This window comes from Phyllobates terribilis, unplaced genomic scaffold, assembly GCF_046119375.1.
Source record: "Phyllobates terribilis strain yellow unplaced genomic scaffold, ASM4611937v1 Scaffold_245__1_contigs__length_2953440, whole genome shotgun sequence".
Taxonomy (NCBI): domain Eukaryota; kingdom Metazoa; phylum Chordata; class Amphibia; order Anura; family Dendrobatidae; genus Phyllobates; species Phyllobates terribilis.
The window spans coordinates 695003-712101 of NW_027363005.1; positions in this window are offsets into that span (position 1 = coordinate 695003).

Consider the following 17099-nt stretch of genomic DNA (forward strand, 5'->3'; position numbering starts at 1 on the left):
CGGCTTCTCTCATTCCACAGTTGCTTGGCTTGTAGAGACGGGGAGGAACCTTCCTGGGTTATCAGTTCCTTAATACGACTGACAACCGGGTCACTGTCCTGGGTCTCCTTCCAGCTGTGGTGAGGCAAAGGGTTTAACGTCCTACCGCGATGGCTACTGGAGGCTCGTTGCTCTTGGACCATTCCATTACGGTGAAAGGCAGGTAGCTCAATCTCCTCCAGGTCATCCACTTCCTCTTCAGTGTCCGACTGGTGAGGCCTCCTGGACAGGGCATCGGCGTTGGCATTATTGCGGCCTGCCCGGTACTTAACTGCTTCCCGACCGCCCACTGTATATAAATGTCGGCGCTGCCTGGGCTCTGTGCAGCGCCGACGTTTAAAAACGGTGGTTGGTCCCGCAGTGCTCAGGACCCCCAGGGTCCTGCAAGCGCTGCGGGTGCGGTGCAGAGCGATAGCTCTGACAGGGGACATCATCGGGACCTGATTGGATCAGGTCCCAATGATGTTAACCCTTTGCTATCTTCTATATGCCGCAATCTATAGTGATGGCGGCATATAGAAGATAGTGAGAGGAGAGGGGGTCGTCCACTTACCTCTCCGACGGCCCCCTGATACCTTCCAGGACCTGCCGTTGAAATGGCAGCTGGAGGTCACATGACCGCCTCCAGATCTGCCATATACGGTGTCCTGCTAGGCTCAGCCTGCAGCTGAGTCGAGCAGGAGAAGGACAGTGTGAAACTGTCAGCATAGATCTCAACCAATGCAATACATATCTATTGCATTGGATGAGATCAGTGATTAGAAAAATAAAAATTAATGTCCCATACAGGGACTAAATAAAAATGTAAAAAAAAAATCACAAAATAAATAAAAATAAATAAATAAAATATTAAACCAATAAATCCATATATTTATGCAAAAACAAAAAAAGTACACATATTTGGTATCGCCGCGTCCAAAACAACCCGATCTATAAAACTGTCACACTAATTAACTCCTGTGCACACCGTAATAAAAATAAATAAAAAACGGAGCAAAAAACTATGCTTTTTCATCATATCGCCAAAGAGTCGAAAAAAATGCGATCAAAAAGCAAAATGGAAATAAAAATGGTACCGCTGAAAACGTCATCTTGTTCCGCAAAAAAACGCTCCATACAGCTCCATCAGCTGAAAAATAAAAAAAGTTATAGCTCTCAGAATAAAGCGATGCAAAAAAAATATTTTTTCTATAAAATTGTTTTATTGTGTAAAAGCGCCAAAACATAAAAAAATATACAGTAAGTGTAGTATCTCTGTAAACGTACAGACCCGAAGAATAACGCTGCCTTATCACTTTTACCACACACAGAACGGCATAAAAAAAACTCAAAAAACAATTCCTGAATTGTTGGTTTTTGTTAATTTTACCTCACAAAAAACAGAATAGAAAGCGATCAAAAAATGTCACGTACCCAAAAATGGTACCAATAAAAACGTCAACTCGTCCCGCAAAAAACAAGCGGTCACATGACTCTGTAGGCCGAAATATAGAAAAATGATAGCTCTCAAAATATGGCGATGCAAAAACTAGATTTTGCAAAAAAAAGCGTCTCTTATTGTGTGACAGCTGTCAATCATAAAAACCCGATATAAATCTGGTATCGCTGTAATCGCACCGACCCGAAGAATAAAGTAATCTCATCACTTATACCGCACGAGAAACGGCGTAAAAAAAATAAATAAAACCAATTCTTCACCTGCTACTGATTTTGTTTATTATGTCTCCCAAAGATCGCAGTAAGGCTCTGCTCACATTTATCCTGCGCTCTGCGCTGAGCACTTACACCAGAGTTTCCGTGTAAATCTCTGAGATACGTGATTGAGACGGAACCCATGACGGAAGATTCCCTGTAATGAGGCAGATATAGGCCACTGTGGATGCCATCTGGCCTGTGAGCCCACGGTGTCAGTTTTTTAGGCGTGCATAAAAGTGCGGTTGACCACAGTTTTGTGCACTTCTGAAAAAAAGGACACCGCTAAACAGAGGCCAGACGGAGTCCAGAGTAACTCTGCTGCCTCATTACAGTGAATGGATCCCACAGGGGTTTCATCTGAATTACATCACTTGGAAATTTAGATGGAAACCCCGATGTAAGTGCTCAGCCTCGAGCGCCGGATAAATGTTATGTAAAATGTTCCCAATAAAAGCTTCAACTCAGTCCTCAAAAAAAGCTAGTCCCCACTCAGGTCCGTCATCTGTCAAAAATATTCCAAGTTACTGGTAGCAGAAAGGCTCTGGAAAAGCGAAATGGCCCTTGCCCCCCAAAAGAAATTCAGAAAATTTGGTGCTCCCAAATCCAAATGCCTATTCTACAATAATTTGTTCTCCAATTGTCAAATAGCGCTCCGTCCCTCCCAGATCTCGCCGTATGGCTGAGCGGTACGATACAGCCAGATATGGGGTATTGCCACTTTTAGAAGAAATTGTGTGACGCATTTCGGCACCATTTTTACCCATTGCCCTGTGTGAAAACGTAAAATCTGAGGGTAAAACATTTTTTTGTGGTAAAAATACAATTATGTTTTCTTCACTGCCCAATGGTATAAATTTAAAAATTAAAAAATACTCACTACTTCCCTAGATGAATTCCTTGTGAGGTGTAGTTTACAAAATGGGGTCACTTGTCGGGGTTTCTGCTGTTTCGGCATGTCAGCGACTCTTCAAATGTGACATGGTGTCTGCAACCTATCCCAGCCAACATAGCGCTCCTTTCTCTTCCGAACCCTGCCGTACACCAAAGCAGTGGTTTTCCTCCACATATGGGGTATCGGCGTACTCAGGAGAAATTGCACAACAAATTTCATGGTGCAATTTATCCTATTACCCTTATGATAATGCAAAATTAAGGGATGAAAAACGTTTTTGAGGGAAAAATGTGAACATTTTATTTTTACAGCTCAATATTATAAACTTCTGTGAAGCACCTGGGGGTGCGAGGTGCTCACCAAACATCTAGATAAGTTCCCTAAGGGGTCTAGTTTCCAAAATGGTGTCACTTGTGGGGGATTTCCACTGTTTAGGGGCATCAGGAGCTCTCCAAACGCAACATGGCGTCCGCTAATTATTCAAGCAAATTTTACATTGAAAAAGTCAAATGGCGCTCCTTCCCTTCCAAACCCTGCCGTGCGCACCAACAGTGGTTTTCCTCCACATATGGGGTATCGGCGTGTTCAGGAGAAATTGCACAACAAATTTCATGGTGCAATTTATCCTATTACCCTTATGATAATGCAAAATTAAGGGATGAAAAACGTTTTTGAGGGAAAAATGTGAACATTTTATTTTTACAGCTCAATATTATAAACTTCTGTGAAGCACCTGGGGGTGCAAGGTGCTCACCACACATCTAGATAAGTTCCCTAAGCAGTCTAGTTTCCAAAATGGTGTCACTTGTGGGGTGTTTCCACTGTTTAGGGACATCAGGAGCTCTCCAAACGCAACATGGCGTCTTCTAATTATCCAAACAAATTTTTCTTTCAAAAAGTCTAATGGCGCTCCTTCCCTTCCGAACCCTGCAGTGCGCCCAAACAGTGGTTTTCCCTCACCTATGGGGTATCAGCGCGCTAATGAGAAATTGCACTACAAATTGTATATTCCATTTTTTCCTGTTACCCTTGTGAAAATAAAAAAATTGGGTCTAAAGTAACATTTTTGTGAAAAAAAGTTAAATGTTCATTGTTTTCTTCCACATTCCAAAAATTTCCGTGAAACACCTGAAGGGTTAATAAACTTCTTGAATGTGGTTTTGAGCACCTTGAGGGGTGCAGTTTTTAGAATGGTGTCACTTTTGGGTATTTTCTGTCATAAAGGCCCCTCAAAGTCACTTCAAATAAGATGTGGTCCCTAAAAAAATGTCTTTGTAAATTTTAATGGAAAAATGAGAAATCGCCGGTCAACTTTTAACCCTTATAGCTTCCTAACAAAAAAAAATTTTGGTTACAAAATTGTGCTGATGTAAAGTAGACATGTGGGAAATGTTATTTATTAACTATTTTGTGTGACATATCTCTCTGATTTAAGGGCATGAAAATTCAAAGTTTGAAAATTGGATAATTTTCAACATTTTCACCAAATCTCCGATTTTTTCACAAATAAACGCAAGTGATATCGAAGAAATTTTACCACTATCATGAAGTACAATATGTCACGAAAAAACAATCTCAGAATCAGGGGAATCTGTTGAAGCGTTCCAGAGTAATTACTTCATAAAGTGACAGTGGTCAGAATTGAAAAAATTGGCCCGGTCACGAAGGCAAAACCAGGCTCTGGGGCGAAGTGGTTAAATAAATATTGATTTTATTGGCATCTGTGCTTCATTTATCTTGATTGGATTGCTCTAAGACTGAAGTATTGCATTTAATAGACCCCTTTACGCTTTTGGATTAAAATGTGATATGTTGCAGTTGTGAAAAGTACTTTTGCAAAAGACATGTAAATTATACTTGTGACGAATGCAAACAGTAAATTTAGCACCGTGAACCTTATTTACCATTTTATATAGAAAAAACTGAACTTTTTTTTTTAAATATATTTACATACAGTTTGATGTGATTAGTGATAGTTTACAGTTATATAAAGATTATTTTTTTATGTGCAAATGTGCAATATGCATGAATATTGCAATAAGGCCTTGTAACATATTTTGATACAAAAAAAAAAAAAAAATTAAGTTTTTGATTTAATTTTTCATTTGTTTATGGACAACCATGTTCACATACAGTATAATAATGCAACAGGTATTCAAAGAAAACACTTAAATTAGCTAAAAATCAAGACTTTAATATGTCCGGTCAAAAATGACCAGAACATTATAAGTGTATAGTCGACCCGAACAGAACAGCAGGGTTAAGTCAAAAAAAATTTGAGCAGCTCGGAATTTGTTTTCCATTTTTTAGACTTTTTAAGTTTGGCTGCAGTGGCACAGAGAACGCGGACTCAGTGCTACAATAAAACAAGTTGTTTATTAACTATTTACAAAATTATTCAATTATATATCAGTGACAATACAGACAGTGTAGAGCGATCTCTGCGCTCTCTCTCTGTCTCGTGCTTGTGGTCACCGTCTGGCCCTGTTTCTGGGCCTGGTTATCTGAACGATGCCCTATAAAATATCAAACCCAGCGCTACAGCACTAAGAAGTATGACACCAATAGCTTAGTTGTCGACTATATATCCTTGATTTTTCCTGATACAGGTAACCACTGTCTGTTAAGCTCACTAAACCTTGCGTGGCTCGGTTATACTCCTACTGAGCTTCACACCAAGAACATATACGGAGTACAATTACCACTGTAACATCAATATTCACATAAAGTATATGCAGCATACATCGTTGTATGAATATTGGTATAAATGCACACTAACCTATAATAGTTAAAGATACACTGGACTGTCAGCCAATAGTGTCTGGGTCGAATCAGTATGGGCCTCCGTCAACCCGCTGTATTTTCCAATGGCAGTCGCCACCCCAGACCCTAACAGGTGCCCACACTACACTTTCCTGCAAGGATGAAAGTCTCACACTGTGGGCCACAGTCAATTTCTTCTACCACAGACCTTCTGTCCTTGCCTCCAATTTCCAGAGAGACAACTCATGCTCCCTTCTGCTCACATAACCGAATTTCTGTCCTTCCAATTGGGTCTACGCTCACACGACCGAATTTCCATTTCTGCAATAGGGTCTGCGCTATCTGCTATCTTTAGCCTCGACAATCAGGATCTCTTAGCCTTTGTAAGGACTCTGCACCCCTTGCTTAATCCACTTCCAATACTGATCTTGTGTTTCTGGACATACTCATCACCTACGTCAGGCCTAGCTACCACAGGTGACTTGTTACAAGTCGGGACGACGACTGACTTCCTGGCCTGACCCCTGTGGCTTTTGTATTTTTCTGCTGCAGATCACATGTCCCCTGTGCACCTAGCTCTGCTTTCCTCTCATTCAGCCGGCCTTCTGTCCCTTGGTTCCAATACCATTTCAGGTTCCTACACCTAAAGTCTCTGATCACTACATGACAGCATCTGCCCACAAATACCTTACAGCTCATTTCTATTATATGAGTCACTCACTCTCCTTACATTCCTCCACTCTTTAAACTCACCATTACTTGGATGAGAAAGGTTACTTATGCTTTAGACGCTCCTTGGTGGTGGTCTCAGAGTCGCCAATATCCAAACACACTCCTGTGTCTGCTGTATTACATACTGCCATATGAAATCATCTTCTGCATACCTCCTGGGTGAAACACCAGCATTGGTACATTCAGATCTGTGAAGTCCCTCCTGACCTGTCTCTTCTGGAACACTTAGGCCCTGAGACACTCTTCCTGTGATTTTGACCTCTAGCCTACCCTCTAAGCTAGCCCCGGTCATTCTCTCTTCATCAGACACATGTGGCGGTAGCATGTAAGGGTGCCGCACTCTCTCTGGTGCGACGCCTTCTCCTTTCGGGGTGTACTCTCCTTGTCACTCGATGAGGAACAGCCTCCCACGTGTAGTCCAATTTTCCCCAAGGGTGCTTCACTTGAACCAAAATTCGATTCCCCAGCTGTAATGGTGCCTCCTGCACAGGAGTTACTACAGGATGCCTTTTCCCCTGGGGCTTCTGTACAATCTTAAGTCTCAGTGTCTCTAACCGATGATGGTGTTTCCACACCAAAGTTGTGGTGTTTATCTTCGTACTATCTTCCTCTGGATCAAGCTCTAGCTCAGTAACCTTACGGCTGTTACGTCCAAACAGCAACGTGTAAGGCGTGTACCCTGTCATGGCATGAACCTGGTTACTGTACACCCAGACCAGTTCTGGTACAAATTCAGGCCATTGCATCTTCCTGTGTCACGGTGTAGGGGAATGCTGGTGAGGAAATAGCAGATACGGGCTGGGTGAGCAGGGAAAACTAATCTGTCCCTGGGAACCCTGAATAGCCCTGACCCCGAAGGTATCTCTGATGGTGAGAAGGTTTGGGTCTCCACCCTAAGCCCTAACTCCTTCACAAGCCCTGCACTAATTCCCCTAATCTCCCTCCTCAGAACAAAGGTACAGCAATCTCAAAGGAAAGGACTTCAGCGGCACAAAAAAACAGGACTGCACAGCACGGCTTCCACGTATAGAGTGAAACTCTATCAGCTGCACCACCTGGTGGAAGGAGAGGCTGCTTAAAGGCTAAGGGGAGTAGACTCACACAGAAACTCACATCCACCAGGACATGGCAATAGAATTGGCATTAACCCATGCAGTACAAGAGGGAATTTCACAGTTTAAGTTACAGCAGCATCTAGAATAGACCGCAGATACACAGCGCTAGACAGTGTGTGACATCCTGTCATCTTCCTGTTGTCCTCCACAATTCTCAGAATGTAGATAAAGTTATGTTGAAACGTTCACAGTCCCCATTTCCCTGTGGGTGCTAGGGTGTAGTCCTGGAATTCTCAATGTTGTACAGTTGGTGCAATTCATCCATGACTTTTCCATGAAAACAGGCTCCTAGCTCAGAGTGAATTCTTTCTGGACACCCGTATACCCACATGAAGTCATGACAGATGGCACAGGCCACTGACTCGGCTGTTTGATTCCCAGTGGGAGTCATGACTGCAAACTTTTTAAAATGATCCATCATCACCAGACAGTACAAACAACCATTATCGGAGCGGCTGATCATAAGATAGTCCACCATCAGCACTTCCAATAGGAAAGAAATCCTCTTCACCTATATAGATGTTCTGTGTTTAGGGGGTTTAGTCATCTCACCCTGATGGGATTTCCGGTAATCTTCTTTCACCACTCGATTTACTTGTGGCCAATACAGAAACCGTTGTAGTCATTGGAAAGTTCTCTCTGTTCTGAAGTGGGTATCACTCTCATGGGCTTTCTTCTTCACTCTGGGCTTCATTCCTTGTGAAATCATTAGCAGACTACAATGAGGCAATCTGGGCTACCGCCCAGGGCCAAAGGCTCCTGGGTACTTTGGCCATATTGTCCTCATTATAATGCATTTTTTCACCACTGTCGGCGGTGCACATCTCCGGACAGGTAGCTTTCCTAAAGCTCAGCTGCCAGCAATTCACAATGGTTTACTGGCATCTACAAGGCTATGTGTGTATGTACTCTTAGGAATAACAGAATCTTTGGTCCTCTCCTCCACTTTTAGCTGAGGTTTAGAGGATTAATCGGAGACATAGAACTGCTGTTCTCCACTTTGGAATCCTACCCTTCAGATATATGGTACATGATGTATAGTATTGATATACCAAAAATATCAGTAATAATCAATTAAATTCTGAAAGACATTAATCAATTTAAAATTTGTATTTATTTAGTTTAATTAAATCTTGCATGGAAGGATGAAGACGTGTTCTTGGAGAAGCCTTCAACTTTAGCAGGTGTTTCTTGCTGGTCAGGAGGCCACGGGTAGATGGTTCAAATCCTTCCATACAGGTACAGCATTGATGGTGGACATGCTGTAGTTTCTTCAGGGAGCTAGATGTGGGGGTTTTCTGTCCTCGAGATGTCTAAGGTGCCCTGGTGACAGCAGGCAAAAATGCAGCTTCCTCTGACAGCGCGAGCAGCCCTGGATAATCCACGCCGGCAGGATGATATCATCCGGCGGAAGATGGAACCTATGAGAAAAGATGTAAAACTAATGTAAGTAATGGGACTCCATATTAGAGGGTACTACTGTGGTGTCACTGTGGGAGAACGTTAGAGGAATCTCATCACACAGAGGGCAGGGATCTTTGCCAGTCATCATACATGTGACAATCCCACCACTGATAGATAACATCTGCTCCACATGACTTCTTCTCACTGACATCATACAACATGGAGATTATTGTCACACTTACCTCGCCTACTTTCCCCCTCTTCTACTTTCTCTGTTTTTTCTTGTCTTCTCAGTTTTAGAAAATATTTTCTTTTCTTCTGAACTGGAGATTCTAATCAAAAAGTCAGAAACAAATATTAATTATAAACTTCTAAAATATTTTCTTTGTATCTATATAGAGTTATGCAACTGATTAATATGCACCTGTAGCATTTCTGTGTGCCGCCATGTGGTGTCTCCAAGGAACTATGTCCCCTTATTATCATGACATTACTTGCAGCAAGCCACTGTGTTATTATATAATCAGTTAGATAATAATTCAATGCAACTTTAAAGAGGACCCGTCACTACATCAAAAGTGTCTGAGATTCACTATTATCTTATGTCTGCTTCTTCCCCGAGTATTCTGATATTTGTTTTGCTAAAATCCACCCTATGGTTGTAGAGATATGGGCATTTATATTTAGTGCTAATTTTTATGGTCTTTTCCAAGGGGGCATGGCTCACAATTTTATATTGCAGAGCAACCTAAAGACACGCCCCAGAGGATCCTGTGAGCACTGCCCTCTTGGAAAAGACGATAAAAATTAGCACTAAATAAGACCCGTAACTCAAAAAACGGAATACTCAGGGGAGCAACGGGAATAAAGTAAGTAATTTTTGGAGCCTTCATGTGCTGATTCACATTATAATTTTGGATTATAGGCTATAATTGGATGGCCTATAAACCTGTACATACCTGACAATGAGGACGAGGATGACTCGTTGTTTTTAGCAGTGAAACTCTGATTGTCTCCATTAGTTTTGGAAGAGGAAGACTCTTTCTGCCTGTTTGGTAGAAGAAAGACCAGTAAATTAAAAGGAAAAACAATAGAAAAAATGAAGAACACCTGTTTGTGAGGCCAATTAGGACAACCTAGAGGGGATACCCTGCCCAGGCCCTCAACTAGTAATATTGGCCTGAAATGAGCAGGAAATGAATGGCTGGTCACAATCATCAACTGTTATTGCAGTGTTATCACAAGCCAGATGCACAGAGGGGTGGTGGATGCTGGATTTAGATTTGTGTTACTCGTGTCTTGTATTTGGTTCTGAACATATATCAGAACTAAATCTCATAATAATAATAATCTACTCACATGTCTGAGTGTTTTTCACTGTTCTCTTGGGAACACTGTGGAGGTGACATAGGCTCTACATTGGTCATCATCCCGGTATTGGTGATATTTAGCTAAAACACACGGAGAAAAATAAATTGATTTATTTTTAAGCATTTTTGTAATTATAGGTTTTAGACATATTAGTAGCCACATACTTACTTTAGAAAACCTTTGATAATATGATACAAAGTTTTTTATTTCTGGCCAGTCATTGTCCTCTCTTGTGTCTGCCTCATCTGAATTCATGTGTCTGCTGCAACGAGCTACAAAGTACAAGTGTTATCAGAGATAATTAGTATAAGACCCGGTCAGACAGTCACCCTGCTATCACTAATAATGATGAGAATTATTTTCACATAAAATGAAAGACAAGACACACAGCAGTTTTCTGCAGATGACGTCTCATTTTACTTACTGATAAAGTAGCGGGTGTCCTCATCTGACTTTAGCTCAGGAACGAACAGGGGCTTCTGACTTAGAAGATTGTCAAAGTCTAAGTGATGCAGAAATGGATGCATTTTGATCTCATTTGCTCCTCCTGGAAAAGGAAGACAAGAAAGAAAGTGATAGTCATTTTTAGAGAAACTGCTCCATATCGGTACAGTTTATGTTAACCTGAACTGAAGATGTAACAGCAGACATGAAGGAAATGTACTGAAAGTCATAGCATGAAAAATGGGGAATGGATAAGTAGGTAGAATACTGAACCTCATGGACGCAACCATTTGTCTGGTCACAGAGGTGTAATAAGTCATAATACTATTATAATATTACCTGTCCCAAGTCTATCTGCTGGATCTTTTCTGAGCAGCTGAGTGATGATGTCCTGAGCATCGGGTGGAGTAGAGTATTTATGATATGTCCAAATTAATTTATCTGTTATATAAAAAGCAAATATTACAGGAAATGAAACATTTTCATTTATTTTCATAAAAAATGTCCTTAATAAGGCTAGAAATTAAACCAGAAAACCAATGAAACCAAATAACAGTGACATCACAAGCATTCAGATTATTTTACTTACCCTCAAGGACACTGCGTAAAATATCTCTTTTTAAAGCCCCTTTAAATGGTGTACGTCCAAAAAGAAATTTATGTAGGGTGATCCCTACTGACCACCAATCAACGGGCCTTCCATAGCCTTTCCTTTGGATAATTTCTGGGGCCATGTAACTAGGGGTGCCAAAAGTCTGGAAACCAACAGAAGAATGAGATGATGATCAATAAGTATAATTGCGTCAAATAAGATCAGTGCAAACGTTTTATAGAGAAATTGTCAGAGAAGGAGAAAGAGATGAAATCTGTAAAGTGCAAGATCTTGTAAGTAAAGCCTACCTCTTCATCAAGGAACTCGCTGGTGATGTCCTCAGTTGAAGCCTTGTAGATATCTGAGCTTGGTCTCATGAGGCCGAGTTTTGAAACCCCAAAATCGGTGACCTTAATATGTCCTGTTGATGATATCAGGAGGCTGTGAAAGAAAGAAATGGTGTCAGACCCAAGTAATTACCCATAGACTGTATAAAAATTATATATTTTTTTCCCCTTTATTATACTACTGGGGTCACTTACTTGCCAGGCTTCAGGTCTCTGTGCACCACACCATAACTGTGCAGGTATTCTACAGCAAGAACCGTTTCCGCAATGTACATACGGGCCAGGGGGACTGGTAAAGGACCCCTGCGCTTTATAAGACTGGCACAGTCTCCTCCTATAGAAGAAAGCAAATATGAGAGGTGAGGGTTTGTTACAATGTAAATTACACATGATGAGGGTGAATATGAAATAAGTGGAAATATTGGGACAAGATGGCCTATATAGAGATATACTGTGTAATGTAGAGCGTATACTGTATAATACATGTAGCCATCCATGTGGGCACATTATGGTCATATATAGGTGCTAGGATTAAACAGACGTGGGCTGGATATAGATACAATGGATGTGTCCTACCTGGTACATACTCCATGACCATACACAGATGAAGTTTAGTTGGAAAAGAGCAGAACATGGAGGCCACAAAGGGACAATCGGCGAATGCTGAGATGTCCCTCTCCAGAAAGGCCAATTCAAGTCTCTTTGGCTTTTTCAGGTTCTCCTTGTCCATTGTCTTCATAGCACAAATCTGGTTTGTGTCTTTATGGCGCACTAAGTGGACGGCCCTGGAGACGAAGAAAATCCATGATTTATTACAAATTCTTATTAACAGTCCATCTATAGACCTCATCAAACGATCTCCTGTACTAATGGTTAATACTAGATGTGAGGCCATCACTATAAATCCATGTCTAGAAATGCATAAAATAATACTCCATAAATGATTATCAATGGAGGGTCCACATCCACGTCACATCCTAACTGACCTGACAGATAGATGTGGACAGTGATGTGGACTCCTGATTTCTCTATGGGAATATTACATGGGCAGGACACCGAGGCATCATCATAAGGAGCCCTGGGAAATAAATATTATACCAAAGTAAAGCTCACCCAAAGGCTCCACTGCTGATCAGTTTGATCGGTTTATAGTCGCTCTTACAAGGATTTCTCACTTGGTTCAATGATCCGATCAAGGCCTAAAAAGGAATAAGAAATGACATTAAGACAGAAAATGCAGGAGAATAAAAGCTCAAGATGCAGGAACGTCTCTCTTCTATATTATGTCCCCACTGATTACACTGTAGAGAACGTGATACCAGCCGGACCCTCCACAGACCCCATTATATTATAAAGGGAAATCCCCCATACACATAAATCAATACTGCAGGGAAGGATAAGGGACATCACACAGAGGGGGCAGGAAGAATAACGCCATTATCACACATAATATGTCTGATCTACATGACGAACAGTGATATCCCATTGTCATATGGGATATAACATGGGATGTATAATTCACACCCGTCATCTGATGATATACAGACGTCCCTCTGATACTTACACTGGCAGATTCCTGGATGATCTCTGGTGTCTCACATATTCCACCATCAGTATTTGCCGGCACAGTTATTCCTAAAATAATGAAGAAACGTCATTTATTAAATATCAGCACTTAATAACCAAAAGAAAAGGAAGCAAAAAAGTCAAATATCAAAAAAACATAACAAATTTTATTGATTAATCAGAACAATTCATGATAAAAAAATAATAAGAGAATGTTAGACACAGAGAACGCTCTCTCTTTCCAACCAAGAACAACTCATCAAAATCACTTCAAAACCTATTCATAATCGTATTCATACAAGTTTGTGTCTGTTTAGAATGTAGAAGATATAGGAACAATCTGTAGTCCTCAAAATAAATAAGACAAATAAAAAAGAGAAACCTGTACAGTCTGGGAGGGTGGGGAGCAAGACCCCGACATGTGTTTCGCATAGGCTTCTTCCAAGGGGTATTGAAGAAGTATTGCGTAGGCTTCTTCCAGGGGGTGTGGAAGAAGCCTAGATGAAACGCGCATCAGGGGCTCACTCCACACCCTCCCAGACCATGCAGGTTTCTCCTATTTATTTGCTTATTTATTTATACAGAGGATGAAGAATAAATCAACATATTCTTTGCCGTTCTCAATAATGTAATATTTGAATGTAAAATATTAGATGATCGTTTTACCTTCTATCAGATCGGATTTTGGCCCTGGCTGACTGTTATCAGGGTCAGCAACATTTAGGATTTGCCCCTCTGCGGAGTCGCCTTTTGATGTTTCCTGATGGATATAAGATATACAATTAATATAACATTTCTCAAACACTAGATTACCATATATATAAAGCGGGAAGGATTAAACCTGGATTTACTTGACAAGTTCAGTATTGGACGGACAATTCACGGCCGCTCTATCAAGCAAATTTACATTAATATTTAAGGGACTTGTATCTACAACTGTTCTCTAATAACTTCTATCAGAACTGCAGCATTTACAAGGAGGAAGATTGTGATGATGGAGTGAGACAGAGGTAGAAATACAAGCTCCGCACCGCTGAGTGCAGACTATCACCACCGAGGATGGAACCGCAGAGACAGGCCGCCATAGAATATCCTATGTCTGCCTGGAGCGGAGAGGGGAAGGCCTCTACCATCATAAATCTGACCTTCTGCTATATGACTGGTAATCTGGAGAAGATCAGACAACAAGGACATGAGATGTAGAAGATGATGGATCCTTACCAGGCGCTCCAGTGAGTAGGCCGGATACTCCAGTACAAGCAGGACATTCTGGGCCAGTTGTTTAAAAAAGGCCAATTCTCCACTTTGGGATTTTTCTTCAGCCTATAAAGATGAAAATTAATAAGAAATGAAAATAATCAATAAAATTCATGAACATATATGGTATTGCCACGTTTGTTAAAGTCTGATCTGATAGGTGTTTGGTATCAATAAAAAACTGAGTTCACTTCGCAAAAAAAGGCTTTACTTAGTCCTATCAACAGAAAAATTACAATGTTATGGGTCTCTGAATATAGTGACACAAAGAACCATTTCATCTCAATTGGAATTTTTTTCCCCTTGTTTCAATACAATGTATGGTAAATAGGATGGAGACATTGAAAGCTGCAACTCATCCCAAAAAAGCAAGCCCTCACATGTCTATGCCAATGGAGAAATAACAAAGTTATGGCTCTTGAAAGAGAGTGAGGAAAAAATGAGAGCGGAAAAATGAAAAATTTTGTGGTCCATAAAGGGTTAACCAATCCTATTCCCTCCTCCCCCCGCATCCAGGACCTTCCCACCCCTAATTCAACTAACCCTTTAGATCCCACCCTCTCCTTTGTCATGTAGCCTGATTGCCCTGTTTTGACTCCAGGCTATTCTTATCTGGGTATTTGGCACAGGTTAAACTTAAACTTGTGTTCCATTATTATTTTCCATTATTATTATATATAATTTGTGCAGATTGTCTGCTACTTACCTGCTGTACTAATGTCCAGATGTTCTGCTGTAAATGCTCAAGATATTCTGAGCTTATACAACCTTGGTGGTATTTGGTCAGGCAATCTCTCACAAGCTCCATAACCAGCCGGTTAGTGAAGCTGAGGACGCCATCGGGTAGTGGTAGCACAAAGTCAGGGTCATAGGTGGTAAGAATCCCCTGGAGTAGTGCTAACACCTGAAGTCTGTCTGGAGGAATTCCAGACATTTCAAGTAATCCAAGTGCGGTCAGTATATGACTAGCTATATGGCTTATCACACCAACAGCAATGACACCGGAATGTCAAAGTGACAACAGGAGTGTAAAGACTTGTAGAAGTAGTGATGGTTAATTGTGATGTCATAATGGAAACTTGTGTTCTAATCTTAAAGGGGCATCTTACCTTATAAGGAAGTTGCCTTGCAACCCTTAAGTAGGCAACAATACAGGCTCAGCATCAGTACCAGATGCAGGCAAGGAGGAAAGCGCTATGGGTGCTTTACTCTTCTGATCAATTAGAGTCTTTTTATGTGAGATAAATTATTTATATCTGTTATACATAATAAAAATTATAGCATTTGTATCAATAAGAAATTCAGATTCCAGCGTCCAGCGTGAGCGTCCGAGCGTGAGCGTCAGAGTGTCCGAGCGTGAGCGTCAGAGAGTGAGCGTCAGAGCGTGAGCGTGAGAGTCCGAGCGTGAGAGTCCGAGCGTGAGCAGCCGAGCGTGAGCAGCCGAGCGTGAGCGTCAGAGCGTGAGCATCAGAGCGTCAGAGTGTGAGTGTCAGAGCGTGAGAGCGTGAGTGTCTAAGGGTGAGTGTCTGAGGGTGTGAGGGTGAGTGTGTGAGGGTGAGCGTGTGAGTGTGAGCCGCTAAAAGGCCGCCATCTTGTTCTGAAATCCCGCGTCGCTGATTGACCGCGGCCTGACCAATCAGCGACGTGGGATTTCCAGGACAGAAAGACAGACAGACAGACGGGATAAGGCAATTATATATATTAGATTACTATGAGGCTGATTCCACGGTATTACTATGAGGCTGATTCTATGGTATTACTATGAGGCTGATTCTATGGTATTACTATGAGGCTGATTCTATGGTAATACTATGAGGCTGATTCTATGGTATTACTATGAGGCTGATTCTATGATATTACTATGAGGCTGATTCTATGGTATTACTATGAGGCTGATTTGATGGTATTACTATGAGGCTGATTCTATGGTATTACTATGAGGCTGATTATATGGCATTACTATGAGGCTGATTCTATGATATTACTATGAGGCTGATTCGATGGTATTACTATGAGGCTGATTCGATGGTATTACTATGAGGCTGATTAAATGGTATTACAATGAGGCTGATTAAATGGTTTTACAATGAGGCTGATTCGATGGTATTACTATGAGGCTGATTCGATGGTATTACTATGAGGCTGATTCGATGGTATTACTATGAGGCTGATTAAATGGTATTACTATGAGGCTGATTAAATGGTATTACTATGAGGCTGATTAAATGGTATTACTATGAGGCTGATTCTATGGTATTACTATGAGGCTGATTCTATGGTATTACTATGAGGCTGATTCTATGGTATTACTATGAGGCTGATTAAATGGCATTACTTTGAGGCTGATTCTATGGTATTACTATGAGGCTGATTCTATGGTATTACTATGAGGCTGAGTATATGGTATTACTATGAGGCTGATTCTATGGTATTACTATGAGGCTGATTATATGGTATTACTATGAGGCTGATTAAATGGTATTACTATGAGGCTGATTCGATGGTATCACTATGAGGCTGATTAAATGGTATTACTATGAGGCTGATTAAATGGTATTACTATGAGGCTGATTAAATGGTATTACTATGAGGCTGATTAAATGGTATTACTATGAGGCTGATTCTATAGTATTACTATGAGGCTGATTCTATGCTACTACTATGAGGCTGATTAAATGGTATTACTATGAGGCTGATTAAATGGTATTACTATGAGACTGATTTTATGGTATTACAATGAGGCTGAGTATATGGTATTACTATGAGGCTGATTCTATGCTACTACTATGAGGCTGATTATATGGTATTACTATGAGGCTGATTACATGGTATTACTATGAGGCTGATTACATGGTATTACTATGAGGCTGATTCTATGGTAT